At 42.1% G+C, this 23,235-nt stretch overlaps 1 long non-coding RNA gene across 2 annotated transcripts in view; it reads left to right on the forward strand.

Annotated features, from left to right (window-relative positions):
* LOC135289120 (uncharacterized) overlaps positions 1-23,235 on the forward strand; it is a 29,661-nt gene that overhangs the window by 2,631 nt on the left and 3,795 nt on the right. Inside the window, exons 2-3 of one of the 2 annotated variants that reach the window (XR_010351918.1) lie at positions 4,124-4,441; positions 16,851-17,290. This is a non-coding gene — a long non-coding RNA (uncharacterized LOC135289120). Of the gene's footprint in view, positions 1-4,123; positions 4,442-16,850; positions 17,291-23,235 lie in introns of those variants that run through there. The other variant, XR_010351919.1, reaches the window with a different exon arrangement.

Consider the following 23,235-nt stretch of genomic DNA (forward strand, 5'->3'; position numbering starts at 1 on the left):
TACATCACTGTTACACCACTTAACCTGCTGGGAGGAATGTTCTGTCAGCATGGAGAGTCCAGGTGGGGACGGATTTTTAACAGGGGCCACTGTATTAGAGGGTGTAAAGTATCCCACATTAGCTCTAAAATGGCTCACTACACAACCTGTGTGGGTTCCACAGTAGTCCTTTGATAAACTGGATGCCCTTAAATCCCTGGTACAAGAACAACTAGCTCAAGGGCACATTGAACCTTCTATGAGCCCATGGAACACTCCGGTATTTGTTATAAAAAAGAAATCTGGTAAATGGAGGTTGCTCCATGACAAGAAAAATCACTGCTGTCATGGAAAGCATGGGTGCTTGGCAACCTGGTATGCCATCTCCTACCATGATACCTGCCACCTGAGACATTCTGGTTGTGGACTTAAAAGATTGCTTTTACTATTCCATTACACCCTGAAGATACCCCAAAGTTTGCTTTTACAGTGCCATCTATTAATAACACTGCACCAGTCGAGCATTATCCAGTGGAAAGTTTTGCCACAGAGCATGAAAAGCAGCCTCACGTTTTGTCAGCGGTATGTTGCACAGGATCTCTCATCAGTAAGATAACAATTTCCAGGGGCATACTGCTATCACTACATGGATGATATCTTGATAGCAACCCCAACCAAAAAAGACCTTTCACAGATTCGGCCAAGCCTGATGCAAACATTAAAAACATTTGGGCTGCAGGTAGCACCAGAAAAGGTGCAGCAGCAACCACCATGGAAATACCTAGGACTCAAAATAATGGATCAGCCCATACAACCACAAACGATTCAACTTTCAACCAAAATTCAAACTTCAAATGATGCACAAAAACTTTTGGGTATCATAAACTGGATTAGACCCTATCTAGGATTGACCACCCAACAACTGGCACCCTTATTCAACATTCTTAAAAGTGATCCTGAGCTAATTTCTCCAAGAAAATTAACCCCAGAGGCAAAAGCAACTCTTGAAATAGTAGAACAAGCCATAACAAACAGACACGTCCACTGGATATGCCCAGACGTGTGCATAACTGTATTTATTCTCATTGTTGATTTTCACCCTACTGGTATTATTTGACAGTGGGATACTCACTGGCCCTACCCATTGCACATTCTAGAGTGGATTTTCCTACCTCACCAACCTAAAAAGAAGACACCTACCGTCTTTGAGCTGATTGCACAATAATTATCAAATGCCATCAGAAACACTAATTTTGTGTAGTGGTTTTGGTTCACTAATTTGAGATTTTGTTAATTGTGGTATTCACATGCCCTCTGAAAAGAGAGGAGCTGTGAGAGAAGCAGAGAAAAAAATTATCAAAACAATTCTTATCTCATTTGCTGCTCCTGTGTTTGTGCTCATGTGGAATGTGTTCTGGAGATTTTTTACCCAAGGTGATTGCTTGATTGGATTCTGGTGGAATTGTTTATGTTAATTAGCCTACCAGGTCCAAGCTGTGTAGACTGTTGGTCTGGAGACAGTCACGAGTTTTTCAGTAGTTAGAAGAAAGTATGATATAGTATAGTATCTCTCTTTTATGCAGTATAATGTAATATAGTATAGTTTTAATAAAGCATGTGTTCAGCATTCCAAAGCCTTGGAGTCAGATGCCAATCATTCCCGTGACAGGGGTACCCTGCATCTTCGATAGTTAATTTTGAGATTTCTTGGGTGGTGTACTAATGAGAGTGGTAGGTTTTAGTGTTGGTTAATCACTAGTGTACTCATTTCCTGCTGTGAGGTAGGATTAGGAGAAAGGCATAGCAGGCTCAAAATTTTAAATGTGTATAAAGAAAAATTTATTAACAGTAACTAAAAGAAAGAGTAATAAAAATCAGAACAAAACTTTCAGAACACTTCTCCTCCCCCCACAACTTTTTTCTTCTTACTGATAATGTAAAGAAACAAAACTTAAAATTTTAGTTAGTTTATCACTTCTAAAATAGTCGTATTTTAGTTTACTTAGGGAGAGAAGTCCCTCATGTTAATGTTATGGAGACTTCTCCACAAGAACAAAACAGGTCTCTCATGGGTCTGTCATGAATAGCAGCCGCCCGGGGAAATCTGTAATTGTGAAGTCCCTCTAATTTTTTACAAGCTTTTCTTACAGCTGTGTTTATGGGCTATGTCAGATTATGTGGTATTGTTTTAAAGATGAGCTGTATAAAGGTAAAAATTCTCATTAGCTATTTTTAAAATCATCCTCATCCTTGGGAACAGACATGATCTCTTCCTGGGGGCACAGGATTTTCATCACTCTCGTCTGTTCAAACTTCTCATAAGATCACAGCTATTTTAACATCTGTTTACTTTAGCATGGAGGCTTTTGCTCCATATCAATTTGAACTTTTCGTCTCCTTATGTTTTCATGTGTTATAGGGGAAAAGAGTATTTTCTCTATAGTTTTAGAAGAGGATTTCAGCCCCAAGATCAAGGAATCTCCTTGTGCCTCCCAGTTGGGACTTGACTTCTTTTTTACTGACTTTGGTCTCTTTATGTTGTTCTTTTACATATTTGCACTTTGTTCTTTTCTCTCACTCAAGGGAGGATTGAAGCACTAAAAGAGTTAACATCTTGCCTGGGGCCTGCAGATGGTCACCTGACCCCGGTTGACTCAGTGCTGCTGCTGGGGCTGTGGCAGGATCGGTTGCATGGCTGGTCTTTGGTTTTTGTTGTATTTAATTCTAGCTCTAAGACTACTCTGTACAGGATGCAGGGCTACCTCTGGTCTCAGCTGTATGATTTCGTGTGGCAGCTGCACTGGGGGGAGGAGACCTGGTGGCAAGATGTTATTAGCCTCAGCCTGGCTCTGCCCTGCCTCATCCAGGGCTCCAGAACCGCACTGCCCCATGCCTGGTAGCTGCTGGGGCCTGGCCTGGCCTGGGACGGGGCCCAGTGGGCTCCCCAGAAAAGGGCCCTGTCGATGTGTTTGCAGGTCCCAGGACAAGGGAAGAGATTAATCTGACTCCATATTTCTTAGAAGGCTGATTTATTATATTATGATATTATATTATATAAAAAGTGCTATACTAAAGCTATACTAAACTATAGAAAGGAATACATCAGAATGCTAGGAAAGGAATGAATAATAAAAACCCATGACAGACCAGAGTCCCGACACAGCTGGACTGGGATTGGTCATTAAGTAAAAACAATACATATGCTGGGATAAACTATTCTCCAAATCACATTCCGAAGTAGCAAAACAGGGAGAAGCTGAAGCTTCCCAGCTTCTCATGAGAAAAAATCCTGGTGAAGGGATTTTTCAGAAAAATATCATGGTGACAGGGCCTGGCCCTGCATCAGACCCTGCCTGACCCTGCCCAGCTGAGACAAGGGCTGGGCCAGCCTTGTTACCTGTTCCCAGTCAGGAAGGAAAAAAGAGATTTTCTGGGATTTTTCCATCTTTAACGTGTATTTTTCACAGAGGCATGTACAGCTTCCTAGTAGTTTTACAGACTGTCAGTTACACAGAAACTTTTGCATCACTTTCCTAAATGTCTCTCATGCAAAACCACGACAGCTGTTTACAATTAAATGCTAGACATCCTTCCAAATGTATTATACCTGTGACACAAGAACATTTTGAATGATGCTTTGCAAACAGCACAGCTTTACAAAGTGCCTTGCAAAATTTCTCAGGACAAATTACTTACTGTGGAGACAGATGGGCATGCCAGGCCTCTCCCTTGGAGAGATGTCCCTTGAATAGGTTGTGATAAGATCTTCTCAACCCTCCTGGATTGAGAAACCCTGCGTGGTCATGGCAAGTTCCCAGCATGCTTTGGAGTCCCATGTAGATTCTTTGTAACCCACTGGTATTTCCCCTTTGTACCACCCCTGCTTTTCCCCCTAAAAACCCCAGTTTCTTCCCTGTTAGGAAGGGAGATGTCATTCCTGGCCTCCTTCACAGGGTGCTGGAATAACTGCTACCTCTGTGGAATAGCTACCCGGTGCTCCTGTCTCTTTGTCCCTGTGTTTGCCTGGGGACACCTTGCAAGGCAGAGCTGAAATTATTGCTAAGAGCTGAGCTGCCTGCCCCTTCCTGAGGTTACCCAGCAGCTGAAGGACTGCCTGAGATTCCTAGAAAGTTGTCTCTTGCAGGACCTCTCTCTGGGAAGGTTGTGGCATCCTGGTCGAGCCATCAGACCCTTGACCGGCCATCATAACAAGTGGCGCCCCAAACTCCATGTGGACCACCCTCAGTTGGAAGTCTCTGGAGAGAGCGGCGTCCCGCACAGTGTGGGAATGATCCACCTCAATTCATCATTCCTCTGAAGCTACCCCCTGCGTTCTAGCAGAGAATATCCAAAGAGGCATTCTGAGACCCTTGACCTCACCACCTGGGAGAAGAAACCCTGAGGATCAGAATACAGAGGCTGACCACCAAACCAACTTTCTTTTGACCCATCCAGCCAGAGTGTAAGTTAAACTCAGCCTTTTTTCTTTTGCACACTTCTAAATATTTGGGTCTTTTTGCTTTTTTATCTCATTTTTCCTGCTGAGTTGGGAACAGGACCACCAGCACAGGAATATGGCTGGGAAAATTTTGGCTATCCCATACTGAGAGACATCTATATTCACAAATTCTAACTAGCCTTTCTTCTAGTAATTTCAAATTTTCTAAAGGAAATCTTTCTAAGAAAACTCTTAAATCGTTTATCCACTGGATCTGTGTAGTATTGCATTTTATTTAAATGGTATGCTCTGTCTCACCCCTCCAAAATATATGGTATATTCCAAGCCTGTGGTTCTGCCCGGAACCATCATGTATCTGTAATCCCATTGGCCCAAGTCTGATTCCACGCCCATTTTCAATCCCCCTCTTAAACCGTGTGAGCGAGACCAGTCGCTCTCTTAGCCTTTCCCCTCTCTTAGCCCCTTTTTCTCCCCTCTTGTCCCTCCCCTAGGCTCTCCCCCTCCCTCCCCCTTTCCCCCTCAGTAACCATGCTCCCGGGGATGGGACCCCCAATAAACTCTCATCTAATCAGCACCCTCAAAAACCGTGTGGAGTCTCCTTGCCTGCCTGCTGCTGCCAGTGAACTCACAGCCTAGGGGGCCCTCTGGGGACACCCTGGGGTGCCCCCCCCCAAAACGAATAACAACAGATCTGTAAGCAATTTCCTGACTACAATGGACACACTGTCTCAACTATTTCTGGGATCATATAGGGACAAAGATTTATACTCTTCAGGTGAATTGTGATTTTTCTGTTTCTCATTTTATCCCTCTATTCCATATTATTACAAAGTACAAAAAAACTTATCATCTACCAAGCCATAAATTACTTCAGTTAAGTAGGGCCACTGCACTGTCTCTAAAACCACTAGTCGCACACCCCTAAAAGGTGTTACAGTATTCACTGATGGTTCTGGGAAAATTGGAAAAGCCATTGTAACATGGAAAGAGGAAGGTGGATGGCAAACGTTGGAAGGTTGTGAGAGTGGATCACCTCAGTTGGTGGAGCTACATGCTGTAGCTATGGCTTTCCAACATTTTCCACACACTCCTCTAAATGTTTTAACTGACTCTACCTATGTTGCTGATATTACACAGAGATTAGACCAAGCACTATTAAGAGAAACTGACAACGCACCACTATTTGACTTAATAAAAACTTTGTGGCATGCCATCCAGGCCAGAACTTGCCCATATTACATCTTACACATCAGAAGTCATACAAATTTACCAAGTGTCATTACAGAGGGCAACGCTTGAGCAGATTGGCTAGCTAGCCCTGCTTGGACAGCACCGCAGCCAGACATGCTTGCACAAGCAAAGCATCACACGCTTTTTTCCATCAAGGTGTTCGAGCCCTACAGCGACAATTCTGGCTGTCAAACACAGAGGCTTGTAATATAGTTAACACCTGTGCTGACTGCCAAGGCCACGCTGCACCACTGCAGATGGGGGTAAACCCTCGTGGTCTGCATGCTTTACAAATCTGGCAAACTGATGTCACACATATCCCTGAATTAGGCTGTTTAAAGTATGTGCATGTATCAATCAGTACCTTTTCGAGTGCTATGTGGGCTTCACTACACACAGGGGAAAGGAGTCAGGATACTATCGCACACTGGCGATCAGCCTTTGCTGCTTTAGGTATTCCCCATACCATTAAAACAGACAATGGCCCTGCATATACCTTACAAAATACAAGACAATTTCTACAGCTCTGGGGTGTGTCACACCACACTGGTATTCCCCACTCACCAACAGGTCAGGCCATTGTGGAACATGCACATGGCACTTTAAAACGTATTCTTGACAAGCAGAAAGGGGGAATATCTGCTGACAACCCACAGAGTAGAGTGGCTAAAGCTATCTATACCCTAAACCATTTAACAGTATTTAAAAATTCCAGGAATCCAGTAATTTTAAAACACTTTTTATCATTACAATCATCCAGTGATGCCCAGTTGCTCAAGCCCAAGGTAATTATCACCATTAGATGGGAAGGTCCTTGGGATCTTCTTACTTGGGGATGTGGATACGCTTGTGTCTCCACAGATACCGGAATGCGATGGGTACCTGCTGTGAAAAACAGAATTCACTGCGCAGAGTTTTTAAAAGTTTAACAATAACAATAATAATTGTAACAGGATTTTAAAAGGACAATATTTCCTGTGCTGGGGTGCTCCTGGCCAACAGCCAAAGAACACACCGGTGTACACAGACAATATGTTACCTTTATAGTGTTACATGCTGAGATACATGCATATTTGTGTGTTTCATGCATTATTCAAACATTCTTGCAAACTCTCTGATGCTTTGGGAACACCTTTGTATGACTTCACACTCCAGCTTATCTGCATGACATCCTGTGTGTCAGGTCAATATATTTTATTTCTTCTTGTGTCTCCATCCTGCTGTTTCACATCCTCTGATAAGGATTTAGTATATCTTCCTTAAATTTAACATGGTATTCTCTAATTGTCCTCCGGTGCTCTGGTTTATGTCACGGTTATCTTATCACTTGGACATGTTGGTTCTCGGGATTTCCTCTGGTCGAGCTGATCCCGAGGTGTGTTAAAAAGTCTCTTTTCCCCAACCCAGCTGTCGAAGAAGGAGTCAGAAGTCTTTGGCTGTCGTTCTCTAGGTTGTTTATTATTTCTTACCTAAAACATTTTCTGTCTGGCCTGCCAAGGTCTGTTCTGCACATCAGTCTGAGGCACACTGCCCACCCACAGGGCTGGTGTTGTCTTTTATACGATAACCTACGTATTCGATATTTACAGTTATGTTCCAATACCTATCACCTATGTTAGACAGTGACTTTCTACTCTAAACCAATCCCAAAGTGCCACCATCACCAAGAAGATGGAGGCTAGGAAGAAGAAGGAAGGACAGGACAACTCCCAGATTCGTCCACCTTGTGCCCTAGACCCCCATAGTCAAATTCTTCAAAATTTCACCTTTCACCCTGTGACAACTACTATTATGATACTTAAACTTTTGTGACTTGTAATTCTTCATATAAAGTTGGTAATTTGTTCCATGGGTTAAGATTGAATTCCCAAGTGTCTTTGGCTTCCTGCCAGGGTCTCCGAGCCCCTGCCAGGATTTTGAGCCATCCAGGGCATCCAGAGGGATGTCCTGGGTTCCAACAGTTGGTCAGTGGATGGCCTTACACTGTTTTTAGGTACACAAAACCCTTTTCTTTTTTTTTTTTTTTTTTTTTTACATCTTATGTTTTGCTAAGGTCTGTAACACAGTACATTCAGAACACTATTATTTCCATAAGTGATACATAGATATTATATTCATTACAGTATTATTTCTATGAGGAACAAAGTGCACTCAAGCTGATTGATTATATTATAATATATTAACAAGCAGCTAAAAAGAGTTATAATTGATACTATTTCTAAATACTTATAATCACTAACAACATGCATAGACTTATACATAAATGCAAAAGCCAAGATTATCTAGTCATTTTTCACACTGCCAGGTGTGTATGCCCTGCTCTACGTCCTGTGATAGTCCTGGTGTTCCCAGACCGAACAATAGCCAGTTTAAAAAAACCAACAACTTCTGACCTCAGCTTATCAGTCTGGAGCTCGTTGTGACCCCTTTATTCTGCTTGGCCATAGGGAGCTGCCAAAAGGAGGGATGGGAATGATGGTTTTGCCCAGAAAATAAAAACTTTAATAACAAAATTAACAAATGTGGAAACCACAAAGTACAGCAGGCAAGATCCAAAGACCTGTGGGCGTGGTAAATGCAGCCAGGCGTAGGGGTATCTGAGGGCAAAGGTCCAGTCATGTACGCAAACTTGGAACATGACCTTATTTGTACCAGGTACTGAACCAACTGAGAAGACCCAGAAACTTGACCAAATATAAGATGGTTCTATTACCATACTACTTATTCCCATGACCCCACTCTTACCACCGTTGTCTGGTTCCCCTGGTGTCTCCCCTAATTATCCTGTTTCCCATGGCCTGAGGTTTATGCTTTCTGTAAATGCTGCTGAGGCAAAAATCCCAGCTGGACACGATTCCATATTAGCTAACTAGAAAAAACTAAAAGCAAAGGAGAGCTCTCTCCCACTGTCCGTGCTGCAGACAACATAGTCCATAAGAAAAGAATTCCAGAGGAGTAAAATGAAGCTTCTGCAGATAAACAGTGTACATCTTCTCCCCCCCCCCCCCCTTCAGTCTCTCTGTCTCTCTGGGCCTAGCTTAAAGCTACAGGACCCATTTCTGAGCAGGAAAAAAACAGATGATGGGGATACTGGAGCATTCAGTCACCCCAGGACATAGGCCTAAATTAGTTAGATATCCTAGGTACTTAAACATCTAAAAAAGTAGGATTTCTCTCAGATTTGCTATAGCATATGTGCACAGAGATAAAGACTCAGTGCAAGTAAGGTACCTGTGAGAAATTCCCCTTTAAGGTAAGTAAAATACTCTGGATGCCTTGGTATCTCCCCAACAGGTGAAGGGTTGGTCCTTGAGGTGTGAGAGTATCAGCCCAGAATTTGTCGTCATTCAGTGATCCTCTGAGTACAGCAAACTTGAGTTTGCTGGCTCTGAGAGGTATCCTGCTCAGAAGGAGGTTGCTGATTGCAGCCCCCTGCAGTCCAGAAGAGCTAAAAGGGTGTAATTTTGGGCCACTGTTTAGAGGGTCACAAAAGAGTGAGCTTTAGTCATGACAATGTTTCATGCTGGCCACAGTTTGGGTCAGCACTTTCTTTGAAAGTGTGAGAACAGGGATGTTATGCCATTCAGGCAAGAAAAATAGTTTCCAAGTGTGAAAAATGCCAATCACTTGTTTTTAAATTTTTTTACAGTTTAATAGTAATAAAATTGTTATAACAATAGTAATATAATTAGAGTAATAAAATTTGAACAATTAAGGTTAGGACAATACAAGACAATAAAAACCAGAGTTACAGACATCCGGGTACCTCTTTCTGGGGGAAATAAGCCCGAAAAAGGACACCCGTTAACAGAGTATTAACCCTTAAAACAATTGCCTGTTGCATATTCATACATCTCATAGATGATGCATAAATTCCATTCAAACAAAGGATTCTGTCTGGTGATCAACTTCTTCCTCTTAATCCTAACGTGGTGTTCATGGCTGAGGTGGTCTTCATGGCTGAGAGAGGCAGGAAGAAGTTAGTTTCTTCTGATAAGAAAGCAATAAATTCTTTTCTCTGAGAGATTTAGGTGTCCCGTGGCTGCTATCTGGTGCAAGTACCTCATTCCTTTCTTTAAAAAATATATCCCACATACGTAGCTTCTATTTTAACATTATGTTATAACCTAAAACTATATTTAACACTCTACTTGAGAAAATTAATATAGCATAACTTTCTAACATAACACATATAATATTCATTTTAATATTTGCGAAAAGCCAATTATAAAATACATATTTTTCACAATTCCCCCTCTTTGTAAATCATTTGTCTTGAGCAATATTTCTTGTTTACTTCCATCTTCTAGACTATGCTGGCAAAATAAAACAGAGGATTACACAAGGAAGAAATATCAAAACAGTTGTATCACATAAAAGGAAAAATCTTAATTTCTTCTAATACATTACCCCACCAGCTAGGTTTTAACACTGTTTTCTAATTTTTGGACTGGTACCTGTGTTTTTGGGGTTTTTTTTATATCTTTTGCTTTTTCTAGAATGACTTTTCTGTGGTCATCAATTTTCAACAATCTGATATATTAAACTCTCCACAAACATCCCCTTCTTTAGCCAATAAATAGTCCAAAGCCAACCTATTCTGATACACTACAGTTTTTGTTTGGCTTTGCTGACTTGATATTAATTCTAATGCCTGAGCGGCTTTATTTGTTATCATTTCTATAACTGCTTGGAGTCTTCTAATATGACTCAACATATAGTTTGGGGTAAATACAGAGTTAGATTGCTGTGCTGGTTTTACCTTTTTGTTTACTAGTTGTTTTTTTACCAAATCCTGAACTGTATCTTTAAGATTAAATGTAAAAAAAATCCATCTCTCTCCTTTTGGACATTCATGTCCCCATCTATTACCACTTTTTCCTAAGTTTCTTGCAATCCAATAATTTTCTCCATTTTGCCTGCAGGTTCTTAATTTGGATGGGTTATAACAGTGGCTGTTGACATGGGTGTGTGTAATAAGAGAGGAACTTTGGTTTCTTTCTGTGTGCTGATTTCTGTAGCATTTGTGACATGATCTTGCTGGTATCCCAAAAGGGAAAAGACAACAAATGACTGACAGAAACAGGAATAACAGAGGTCCAGTATGGATTATACTCCCACGCCTGGGAGGTTTGCAACTCACAGCAGGTGTATTTGATCTTCTTGGTGGCGAAATAGAGGCCAATCTGGTCTTGCCCTCTATTTCCTTGTCATTTTCTCTTAGCTAATTTCCAGGCAAATCGTTTTTGACACTCCTTAACTGTGGTTTCCCACGTTTCTCAGGTATCTCCCATTCAACGGGTACTAATAATTCCCATCCACAAAACAAAGTTATTACTTTAACACTTTTTGCAACAAGAACATAAATTTTGTGAACCACAATACTAATTATTCCCACATTTCATACATTTACTTGTAACCCAGCTAGCATATCCAGTATCAGGATGAATCAAATAAAGTTTACAGTATGGTACTAATGGAAATGGTAATTCCCCTTCTTCCCTGTACAATTCACAGGCTAAGGTCCGAAGATAAGAGCTCTTTGACTAAAACACTTCTGATCCTTCTGTCTGAAGTATTCCTCCCCAAGGAGATGTTTTATTCAGGCAGTGCTTGAAACCAGTGATGTAAGCTTTGCCTTATTTCTTAATTAGGTGTTATTCTTTGTACATTTCTTAGATCATTTGGGTTTTCCAAATCATTACCACCCAGTCCCCATTTGAAAGTCAATTTGGTATCACCCGGTTTTAATGTGATAGTCCATTCTTCAGGTTCCTTCACAAGTCCTTTGATTCTGCTGGCATGAATTCACCCTCTTTCTGTGGTTTGGATTGCTGTTTCAAGAGTACCTGGAAAGGACTTAATAGCATAGTAATAAAAGAAAGACAATACTGCATTAACTTTTGCCATTAGCCTTTTTTTTTCCCTCAAACTTTCTGGGTTTAGCTAAAAGCTTTCTCCACAGCCACCTCTTCTTCTTGTATCCAGCTGTGCTAATAACTGCAAAAGCAAATTCTTCTTTCTCTGAGCTACAATTAGTTAAACAAGAAAGGCCAGGCTGATTTTAACGCGAGATATATCATATCTATTGCTTTTTACTTTTTGGGCACCATTTAACTGTTTTAGCCTTACAGACCCATTCCTCAAAAAAAAAAGCCTCCTCTTTTTAACCGCAAACAAAATGAAAAAAACCCTCTTACTTTAAAAAATAAACCACTTTGTGAGGTTTGTAGAGTCAGCAATCTCTGCCTTGTTTTTATCTTTTAGTGCTGGCCCCCATCCCCCTCCCCCCCTCTTTTTCTCTCTTTCTTTCTCTTTTTGTTGCTCTCTCTCTTTTGACCTACTTGCTGGGGCCGATGCTGCCATCCTGGACTCAGGACCCCGACAGTCTGGGAGCCACTCTGGCAGTTCTGCCACTGAGCCAGCCCACTCCTGGCCGGCAAACCTGTGTAATCTGCTCCCAGCACCGCCGCTGGGTCACCTCCATGAATCGGTCCCTGCCACAGCCCCTGAGACCCCACCACTCGTATGGGAGGGGTCAAACACCTCCCAACCTTGACAACCTCAAACTTGGTGTCTCCAGGTGCTCCTGACATTCTTTTTCTTTTCTTAGTCAGCATATCCTCTTTTCCCTTCAAGGAGGGCCCATTCTGCTAAACCTTTTCTGGACCCCAGTTCGGCATTGAGCACTCTTCTAACAGCCATGTGTTAAGACACTTCCCTGCCCTTTATGCAGAAACTGCATTCACACTTCTGTTCTCTTCTACCACCAAGACATCATCACTCCACCTTCCAACATCCCAGAGTCTGCTAACTACCTGTCCCCCTTCTTCAATTTCTCTCTTTCGTCTCTTCTTACTTTCTTTTTATTTTCCTTATCTTTTTCTCTTTTCCTTGATTCTACATACCTCAGACTGTACGAGGTGTACACACAACTAGTTTACTTCCAAAAGTAAGCTTACAACTTTCTTTTACTAGGATTGCAGTAGTTGTTATAGCTTAAATACATACTGGCCAGCTGTGGCTTACTGGGTCTAACATCTTTGATAAATAAGCTACCGGTCTCTATACTCCTCCCCACTCCTGAATTAAAATTTTATGAGCTACTCCATTTTCTACATTTATGTATAAATGAAAAGGGTTTTTCTAACAAGGGTAAGCTTAAAGCTGGTACTTAGGCTAGTTTTAACTTCAACTTTTCTAATTTAATATAATTTTCCTTGGTGCATTTTATATAATCTCCCTTTGTCAATTTTTTCATATAAAAATTTTACTGTCTGTGTGTACCCGTCAATCCATAATCTACAATATCTCAATAATCCAAGTAGTTTTCTGATCTCCCTCTTTGAAGAAGGGGGGGGGAAGGGAAAAAATTCCTGCAATTCTCTCATGGTTGAGTTTCCAGCTACCTTTATTTATTAAGTGTCTCAGATATTTTACCTCTGGTTCTACAAATTACAGTTTGTCTTGATACCTTTAATCCTTTTCCCCCCAGAAAATTCAAAAGTATATAGTGGCTTTTAACTTTGTTTTCTCAAAAAAAAATATTTTTTATTTGGCTTCTTTACTAGAAGAATAGGGATATTATGAGAAGACATGTAAAGTTCTAATGTCTTATCTTTTATATGTTCTTTTATTACTAGCTTCAAATTTTTCCGTCCTTCTAAAGATATGGGATACTGACATACATGTATGGGACAATCTTCTCTCTCAGTTGTAACCCTTATGGGTCAATATTTAATCCTCCCCTATTTCCTTCCCAGCCCAAACTTCCTTTTAATTTTTTTTTTTCTTCATCCTTTTGGCCTAATTTAAAAACTCTAGCTGTCATTTTCCCATCTTCTGGTATAACTTCTTAATTGCACTTGTAAGTCTCTTCCCAATAAGTTGCTACCTGCCCTAGGCACTAATAAAACATCTCCCATCCAAATTTTAGTTTCCCCCTCAATTACCACATCTTTAATGACAGGAACTGTGAAACTCTTTCCTTTTGTTTCTGTTACTTTTACAGTGTCTTTGCTTACAGTATAACCTTTTGGAATATTTAACAGGCAGGTTATTTCTGCCCCTGTGTCTACTACAAATTCCAATTCTTCTTCTTGGGGACCCACTTTTAAAGTTATCACAGGCTCCAGATGGTATTTGTCCCTTAAAAAAATATAGCCTATGACTTCCCTATTCCTCCTCTGTGCCTATCTCTTTAAAGATTTTCAGATCTTTCGCCTGCTTAGGACAATTTTTCCTATAATGCCCCTTTGCCCCCCACAGTAAAAACAGGCATTTCTGGAATGCTCCCGAGACTTGGTTTGTATTGGGGTTCTATTCTTTTCCTTTCCCCTGTCTCTACCACCTTCATCTTTAGGAGTAGTGCCTGTGTGGTTTTGATTTTTCTGGAAATTGTTTTCTCGAATGGTGGCTACCATAAGTTTTTCTTTCAGTTTAGCCTTTTCTTCATCTCTCCAGACATAAACTTTCTGAGCTTCCTTTAATAAATCATCTAATGATATATTATGCCAATCCTCAATTTTTCTAATTTTTTTCTAATATCTGGCCAAGCATTAGTAACAAAGTTAATCCTTAGTAAAGCTTTTTCCACATCAGTTTCAGGGTCTATCCTGGAATATTGTTTCATATTTCTCCTAAGTCTGTCTAACCATTCAGTTGGAGTCTCTTCTTTCCCCTGCTGTGCCTCAAAAGCTTTTTTTAGCATTTTGCCCTCTGGGTGCTGCCTCTCTTATTCCTTTGATTATTAAATTATGATAGTCATTCATTTCCTCCCTTCTTCATTATTTTGACCCCACTCAGGAGGTGCAATTGGCATTTTGTCTTCTCTGGGGAGCCCCTGTGGATTATCTTTTTCCCAAGCTTTTTATTCTAGCTGGTCTGCTTAATTGCCTCTCTTGCTGAGAAAATATAATTTTCATTATGGACTGCATCTCTTCCCAAGTATAAATGTTTGGACCTGAAAATAGGCCTAATTGTTCAGCTGTGCCTATGGGATCCTCTAAAACCCCTTTGATTTTTTTTTTTTTGTTTAAATGTCTGACCTCAGAAGAAGTCAAAGGGGCATTTACAAACCCTGTTCCACCCCCTCCCATGGGAACTGTGATAAATAGAGACACGCCTTATTGGTATACTCAAATAAGAATTTATTGATTACAGCAAGCAAGGCATAAGCAAATCAGTGCTGGGTGACAGGGGAGTCTGTGCTCCGCCAACTGCTGCAACCACAGTCAGTTCCAGTTGGTTTTCATGCTGTATCGTTTCCTGCCGACGTGTCCTTTAAGTTGTACTCTGCGTATGTGTTCTTCTGTTGCTAGGTGGTTGTATCCTGCCTCCCAGTGATCTCTAGATGAAGGCCGGTAGTCCCCTCAGATTTCCTCTGGGCGACCCTTTCCTTATTTAGTACCAATGCTTGTCTCTCTGAAACTTAAAAGTTGTTAGGCAAGCGCATTTTGGACAATGTGGGTTTTATCAAGAGCTGGAAGTCTGTTTCTTGTTATCTTACTTTAGTCCCGGGTTTATCAAGTGCTGGAAGTCTGTTTCCTGTTATCTTACTTTAATCCCTTAGTGAACAAAACATGCTGTGTTCTATCACAGGAACCTCTCTTAATGGAAATAGACAAATCCCTTCATCTAACTATTTTTCTTTTTTATCTTCTGTTATAGGTAAAAATGAAATAGGCCCAAGTCTAATAAAAATCAAAATAAAAATTTATTCGTGACCGTGTTACAGTCCCGACAGCCAACAATCAAACTGACAGCGCAAAACCCCCGGGAGATAGGCTGGGTGAACGTGGATTTGGCCTCTATCGCACCAAATCCCCCTCCATCCACCCTAGCTGCTCCGAGGGGACAGCTTTTATGCTCTTTATTCTGCCCGCAGCAGAGTCCCTTTGTTTCCTTTGAGAGTTCTTCATATTCAAGTTGGTTCTTTTCTTCAGTCTGAGCTGTACAAAGCCTCGTCTGGGAATAGATTAATGCTTCTCCCCCGATTCTCAGAATCCTGTATTCAGGTGGCAGGTGTTGATGGCCCTTGCTATCTCAGATGGGTATCTTTGCAGGCTGTTGCTCTGATTTTTTAAGATTTTCTAAGTCTTCTGATGTTTGCATTTTTGTATCAAACTTTCTTACACACTTTCTGTAAACAACTTATTGTTTTGTATTCTTTTATGGAGGAGGAGAAACTTGATGGACTGTTGGTTTGTCTAGTGTCCTTGGAGAGATGGCACTTTCACCCTCCAATCCACTGTCACCTTTGGAAATTTATAAATGTTGGAGTCAGAAAATAAACTAGTTTTTTTCCTGCTTTGAGAGCAACAGCGTGTCTGGATACATGCCACCGTGAACGACCATCTCCTGTGCAGCTGAGGTTTCCTTCGTATGTAAATGACATGGTATTCCCTTGCCGATCTGCCACGGTTTCGCCATCCTGAGAAGGAAATCCCTAGCCCCCAGCCAGTTTAATTCATATACTTTATAGAAGTCTATATTTTATCGGCAGGAATTACTAACTATATCCCTAACATCTTCTATAGCCTTTCTTCCGTGTTTTGAGAAAGAATTTGGAGAGGGCTGCCTTTTAACTGAGCTCCTAGTATTTCGATAAGGTGCTTCTCCTAAAGAGAAAGTTTCCCTGAACAGCCGGAGCTGTGGTTACCAAGGGAATGGAGCTCAGGGCAGGACGGGGGGGTGAGGGGAAGATATCACGCCGAGGCTCAGTCCTCTAAAGACAGACCTCCAACCCTCCCCGGCACGACCAGCAGAGCGGCTGCGGGCCAGGCGGCTGGGACCGGGGCAGATGAACTCATTGGCGGGGCCAGAGCCGGCACCAGGGGCTGGGGGGGTGCAGCCGGGAACGGGTGGGGGAACAAACGGGAACAGAGGAGGTAATCTTTTGTTCCCAGCCCTTTTCTTTCACACACCCCCCCCCTTTTTTTTCTTTTTTTGTTTCGGGGATTTTTGATATTTTAAAGATGTTATTTTCATACAATTTCTCCCCTAGCATGCGGTATATTCTTTTTCTTCAGGATTAAACGGTTTTTACAAATAAATCCAGAGCATAACAAATACAAACTTCTGCTTAGATACTTGGAAATGGTCGAAGAGCTAACTCACAACCTCCTAATGTTGTTTTTCTCATCACTTTTTGTTATGAATAGAAAGTTATATTTTTTTTTAGGTTGCAGAGTTAAAAACAAGTCAGACCAGTTGCTGTAAGCTAGTTTCACTGCTAAAGAGGAGTTCTTCAATTACCTGTTAATGGCTGGTGATTAACCATTGTCCCCCTGATGCTGGCCGCTTGCCAGGGAGGGACACCAGGACAGACCCTCCAGGTATGAAGAGAATAGGAGTGACATCAGAGCCAGTATGCAGATGAGAAATGCATTGCACCCCGAATTTTTACAGTTTTCCCAGGAAAACCCCTAAAATTACAAGCCAACAAGTGACCTAAGTGACGTCTAAGGATGGGAGCATAGTCCCGTACCTGCTTGGATCCTTTTTGCTTCTCACCCTAACCTGAAAAGATGTTGATTAAAGAGACGCCCTGGGGTGTTAGACAAAAAAGCAGGAATCTGCTAATCTCCCGTGAGGACGGAATCCCCAGCTCTGCCTGCAGACCAGCGGACAAAGCTGCATCACCCTCCTCCTCCGTGCCACACCTGGGAGCAGTGGCGGCGTGGGCACGACCCGTCGATTTCTCCCCACCTGAGCTGATTCTTCTTAATAAAGGCATTAAAAAAGGAGAAAGATCTCCTGCCCATTTATTTCACTTTTTATTTATCCTTTAACAAATTATACGTCTTTCAGTTACTTGCTTTGCTACTCCAAAAATCCCAATGCACCCATAGTTCCTTAAAAAATGATCACACAAAACCTGAGTACCTCAGCTGGTTATCTGATGGATGTCTTCTAATATTTTCCTAGTAAGAATTTTATTGAATAATTGTTTTCCATCAGGAAGTTTCTATTCCCCTGCTTCACCTTGTTCACCACCTATCTTGTTGAATTCTTTTTTCTCTGCTTCCCTAAACTTTGGAATTTCCAATTTTTCCTCATTTGGAGTTAATATTAAATCTTTCAGCTCCATTTTCTGCTGCATCTTTAGCTTCCTGATCTGCCAAATTATTTCCTCTTATTTCTGGGTTTTTTTTTACTTTTTGGTGTCCCTTGATATGTACTTTAGCTCTTTTAGGTAATTTTAATGCCTCTAAAATAAGTTCCTCATATACTAATCCTTTTATTATGTGCTAAATATTTTAGTGCTCTTTTTAGAGTATGTAATTCACAAGTTTGAGCTTTCTAGTTTAAGGTTAATTTCCCTTTTTCCATAGTTTGCATGTTTTTCCCATCAACTACTGCATACCCTGTATTTTTTTTTTTCTTTTGCAAGGAGTTGTATTTCTGTTATCTACCACAACTCCCCAAGGGCTATCTTGGGGTATCTCTGCTAGTATGCTTTTATTCCCCCCTTTTTTTTTCCTGTATCCAACTTACTGGTTTTCTGTTCCATTTTCAAGATCTTATCTATGTATCCCCTGCCTCTGTTTCTCACTTTCACTAATAGCTTAAATACCACTTTTCTTTCAACTATACGAACACAAAAACTTTTTCCTCACACTACTTTTCAATACAATACACCTCCCTCCAAGGAGATATAGTGAAGCTTAAAATGCACAATCTACATTACATATACTTTCATTCATTTACATTCACTCACTTTTATTTCTCATTCACTTTCACACATTCTTTTACACCCTCAGGACCCGAAGTGGATCCCTGTCGTCAGAAAATCACGGGTCCCTGTGCCCCCCCCCCCCCCCCCCCCCCCCGCCCACCGTGGGGTTGCCCTCGGGGTTTCAGTATCACCGGGCCTCCTGGAAGGGCCCTGACTCTGGTTGCCTCTGGTGCCGGTTCACCTGTGAGGCTGTCTGCATGTCACTCACACTCTTTAGCCATGGCCCTCTTTACAGGCCCGGGAGAACAATGGCTTTTTTGTGGGTCACACACACGTTCTTTCCACAGCCCCCCCCCCCCCCCCCTTCCCACCCACCTGGGAAGTTGAGGCTGATTTTGTGTTTGACTCACTCTCTCACACACACACAACAAGACAGCAATAAGGTACCTTTTACTTTCAAATCACCTATTGCAATTTTAGGTGTTACTGGCCAGTCCCGGTGCTATTGGATATCCCTCAATCCATCTGTGCTGTCCAACCCCAGATGCTCTTGGGCTTTTTTTTTTTTTTTTACCCCTTGTAATAAATGTATTAAATTTGTGCTCATATAAACATGATAAATATGTTCATACTTAGGGAAATATATATCGAATCGCGCTTTAGAATATGTTATAGAAAGCACCCAGGTTTTTAGAAATCTTACACAAGAGTTGGGAAATCGCTTACCTCACTAGATTGTAGCACACACAGGTGTTCACTGAATAAGAGTCCAAATTAGCAAGTGAAGGGAGTAGCTCCTATGGAAATTTTGAGCAAGTCTCAGAGCGCCCAAGCCATCATCTGCCAATAACGACTGAGGACAGCTCTGGACTAGCATGTGAATGCTCGATTCCTGTAACTCGAACTTTATATGCATCATTTCCTGGACCCGGTATTGTTTGTCCCAAGGCAGCTTTGTCTGAGCAGGAGATGAGATTCCTCCAACACCAGACAGAGGACAGAGGGCTACATGAATATTCAAATCCTTCCCCAGACACTGTTCTGTCTACTCGAAGATAGAATTCTTCTAACACCAGACTGGATGAGGACCGCATGAATATTCGGAGAAAGAGAAAGAAACAAAGGAAACCTAGCTTCGGGCAAGAAAAACAGTATATAACCGCGGCTCACCAGACGAACTTTGTGAACTCCACAGGTCTGATGCGAGCGGGGGTCAGACCTGTGTTCACCCAGGGTCGAGTCCTGGGCTCAACGCTGTCCCTTTGATTGTGGCTGACAGAGATTGTAATTCGCAAAATAAAATCTATTTCCTTTTTATTTTAATCTGGCTTCCTCAAATTATTGATTTGGCCTAATCTGGTTGTTGCCTATAACATCCCTCAATCCAGATGTGTGATAAAACTGCAGATGCTCTTAGGCATTTTTGGTTTTTTTAGCTGTCTTGTCCAACCCTGGATGCTCTTGGGCATTTCTTTATCTCTCAATCTAGCCGTGTTTTCTGTTATGAATAAGGTGGTAATTCATGATGGAAATGTAAGATTATTAATGTAATATAAAAGAAAGTCTTAAGATCACACCAACAAAGGAGAGAGGGAGATTCCCACACAGGATGATGAAAGCCACAACGCAGCCAAGGAGGAGGTGTATCATTAACATACGAAGTAAACCTAGCCTGCACAGGAGATGGACACTCCCGATGACATGAACTAGAAAACACCCAGCGATGATGGCCCATGAAGATGTCCACCTCACATGGACAGGACCATCAAGGACATACATCTGAATGAAGGATTCCAGGAACTGGGGACAGATACACATCAATTCCCGGACAAGGCTTTGTCCAGTGCAGGACAGAGAATAGAAAAACATGAATATGAAGAACTCCAAGAGGGGACAAAGGGACTCCACTGCGGGCAAGAAAAAGAGTATAAAAATCGAACTCTGCCAGGCATCAGTGGTGAACAGTGAGATTCGGTGTGATAGAGGCTGAATCATAGTTCACCCGCTCAGATCCTGGGGTCGGTGCTGCTTTTTGATTGTCGGCGCTCGGGACTGAACATCGGTCGCAAATAAATTTTATTTTTATTTTTGATTTAATTGGCTGGATCAATTTTTACCTATAACAATTTTGGTGACCTTTCCTGATGTGATCTGATCCCAGATTCCAGGGACCCCTCTCTCAGCCCAGGCGGCACCCCACTGATTTCAGCAGCCGGGCGGGATTGGGAAACCCGACAGAACCAATCAGAACCACAAACAAGAAAGCCAAAGCCACAATCAAAAAGGATAAAAACAGGCCCAGAGCTCTCAAAATCGGAGTGGAACCTCTGAGACTGCGGAATTTTTTCACTCATAAAAACAACGTGCATGAAGAAACCACGTGGGAAAAAGGACCATAAGTATCGCGTGGTTGAGTGGGGTGTGATCGAATATGTGTAAGATGTGACACCTTCACAAAGTGAGTGTGGACCCCAAGATCACAGTTCCACTCATCCGCGAGGAAAATGGTCAGTCTAGGGGGAAGCAGACGAGAAACTCCTTTTTGAACACACACCAAAACCCTGAAAACCCAGGAAAATTGGGAAAGGGAGGGCGTTGATCACGGGTGGGATCAAAAAGGAGTAGGAAAGAACTCTGACACTAGGGAATTGGCAACTCCCTTGGATCCAGGAAAAGGTAAGAATGAGACCACATTTTCAGGCAAAAATCCACAGACCGGTTCACTGTATGATTGAAACGTTCCCTTGGAAGACCCGGGGAATAAGGAAAATTTTTTTAGGTCCCTCCAGCACAACGAAAAGGTACGTAAAGGGAATTTGTTTAACCAAGTGGGATGGGACAAAGAAAGAGTAAAATCTTAGGGAAAACTCAAGGTAAGAGAGAAAAAGGAGAAAAGTACTGTTTACTGAACATACCTAGGAACAGTCAATTGGGATGGATGTTAGAACACTGGGATGAGTGCCCAACAAGGCGGAGGAGGTCAAGGGAAAGAATGATTTAGTATTGCATGGAGAAATGGGCGAACTCGGAGGTTAAGAAATATTTATTCTGGCCTCTGTTCGGCACCTTCAAAAAGGAAACATGCTGAGCCTTGGATGAATTAGTTTCTGAGGAGGTGGGGCCAATCAGTGAGGAAAGAGAATATGCCCGACTGGGAAAATGCCAGTACGGGACTTTTCCTGGTTAAAACCTATAGAAATCAGACAAACCCTGGTGAGACATGGAAACCCTTAGACAATCTCCCTCCACCTTACCCAACACCACAAGACCTTCTCCCTCTCCCTGTTCCAGTAAATCCTGCACACCAACCTGTATTACCCCAAGCACCGCCAAAGGAAGCCTTACCTGTACAAGGATCGGCTTTGGCGATGCAACATTTGCAAGAGCCGTCCCTGCCCCTTCCTCCCTCACAACAAGTAGAAAACACAAGGCACAATGTTCCCACAGGCAGGAACGGATCTCTGCCTGCTAGTAGGACAAGACAGCAGACTCAGAAGGTAAACTTCGATGACAGTGAGGATGAGGATGGTCAACACAATCTTTTCCCACTAAGGGAGGTTCCAACAGCTCCGGGAGTCATCGGATATGTAAACGTGCCCATAAACTCTGGGGATGTATGGGCATTCAAGAAAGAAATGGGGAAGATAATGGATGATCCACTGGGGGTGGCAGAGAGGCTGGATGAATTTCTGGGGAACAGCATATATTCCTATGATTATATCAGTGCCATCCTGAGGTCATTGTTCAATGTGGAAGAAAGGGAGATGATTAGGTCAGCTGCAATAAAGGACTGGGAGCATAGAAACCCTCAAGGGGGGAGTAGGGAAGATAAATGGCCTAACCAAAAACCTTCATGGAATGCACAGACGGAGGAAGATAGACGTAAAATGATAGAATTAAGAAATATGGTCATACAAGGTATCAGGGGGGTGGTTCCAAAGGGACAAAATCTGAGCAAGGCATCAGATTTCATCCCAAGGGAGGGATGAAACTCCCACCGAGTGGCTGGAGAGATTAAGGAAAAGCCTCCAGATGTACTCCGGGACAGATCCGGACTCCCCAGTAGGGGCAATCTTGCTAAAAACCCAGTTTGTAGTCAAACTAGAAAAGATGGAAAATTGGCAGGAAAGAACGCTGAAGGAATTACTAAGGGAAGCCCAGAGGGTTTATATGAGCAGTGAGGATGAAAAGCAAAAGGCACAGGCAAAGGTCTTGGTGGCTGCAGTAAGGGAAGCCCAGAAGCAAGAGAAGGATGCAAATGCAGGTAAGACTAGTCAGGCACACAAACCTCAAGGGAAACCTAAGTAACCCCAAAAGAAACCCACAAATAGGCAGGGGGAGGGACTTGAGTGCTACTACTGCAAGCAAAGAGGTCATTTTAAGAGGGAATGTAAGAAAAGGCTGAGGGATGAAAGGATCTTTCAGGAACACTAGAGGTGTCAGGGGCTTTTTAATTTGGGGTCCATAACACCCAGAGACCCCTTGATAAAATTAAAAATAGGACCCCATAAGCAAGAATTGGTATTCTTGGTGGATTCGGGAGCCGAGCGGAGCATGGTGCAACAATTACCTAGTGGATGCTTTAAAACCAAAGATTCCATGATGGTCATTGGAGCAAAAGGAGAACCCTTTAAGGTACCAGTTATAAAGGGTGTGGAAATAGAATCAGAAACCAAGTTCTGTTTGGGAAATATCCTATTAGTGGAAGAAGCAGATTATAATTTGCTGGGACGAGATTTGATGGTGGATCTAGGGATTAGCCTGATTGCTCAGGATTCACAGTTTATGGTAAGTTTGTGCCAATTAACTACTGAGGATGAGGGAGAAATCAATCCTAACGTCTGGCATTAAAAGGGAGAAGCAAGGAAATTAAAAATGGAACAAATAC

This window comes from Passer domesticus, chromosome W, assembly GCF_036417665.1.
Source record: "Passer domesticus isolate bPasDom1 chromosome W, bPasDom1.hap1, whole genome shotgun sequence".
Lineage (NCBI taxonomy): Eukaryota > Metazoa > Chordata > Aves > Passeriformes > Passeridae > Passer > Passer domesticus.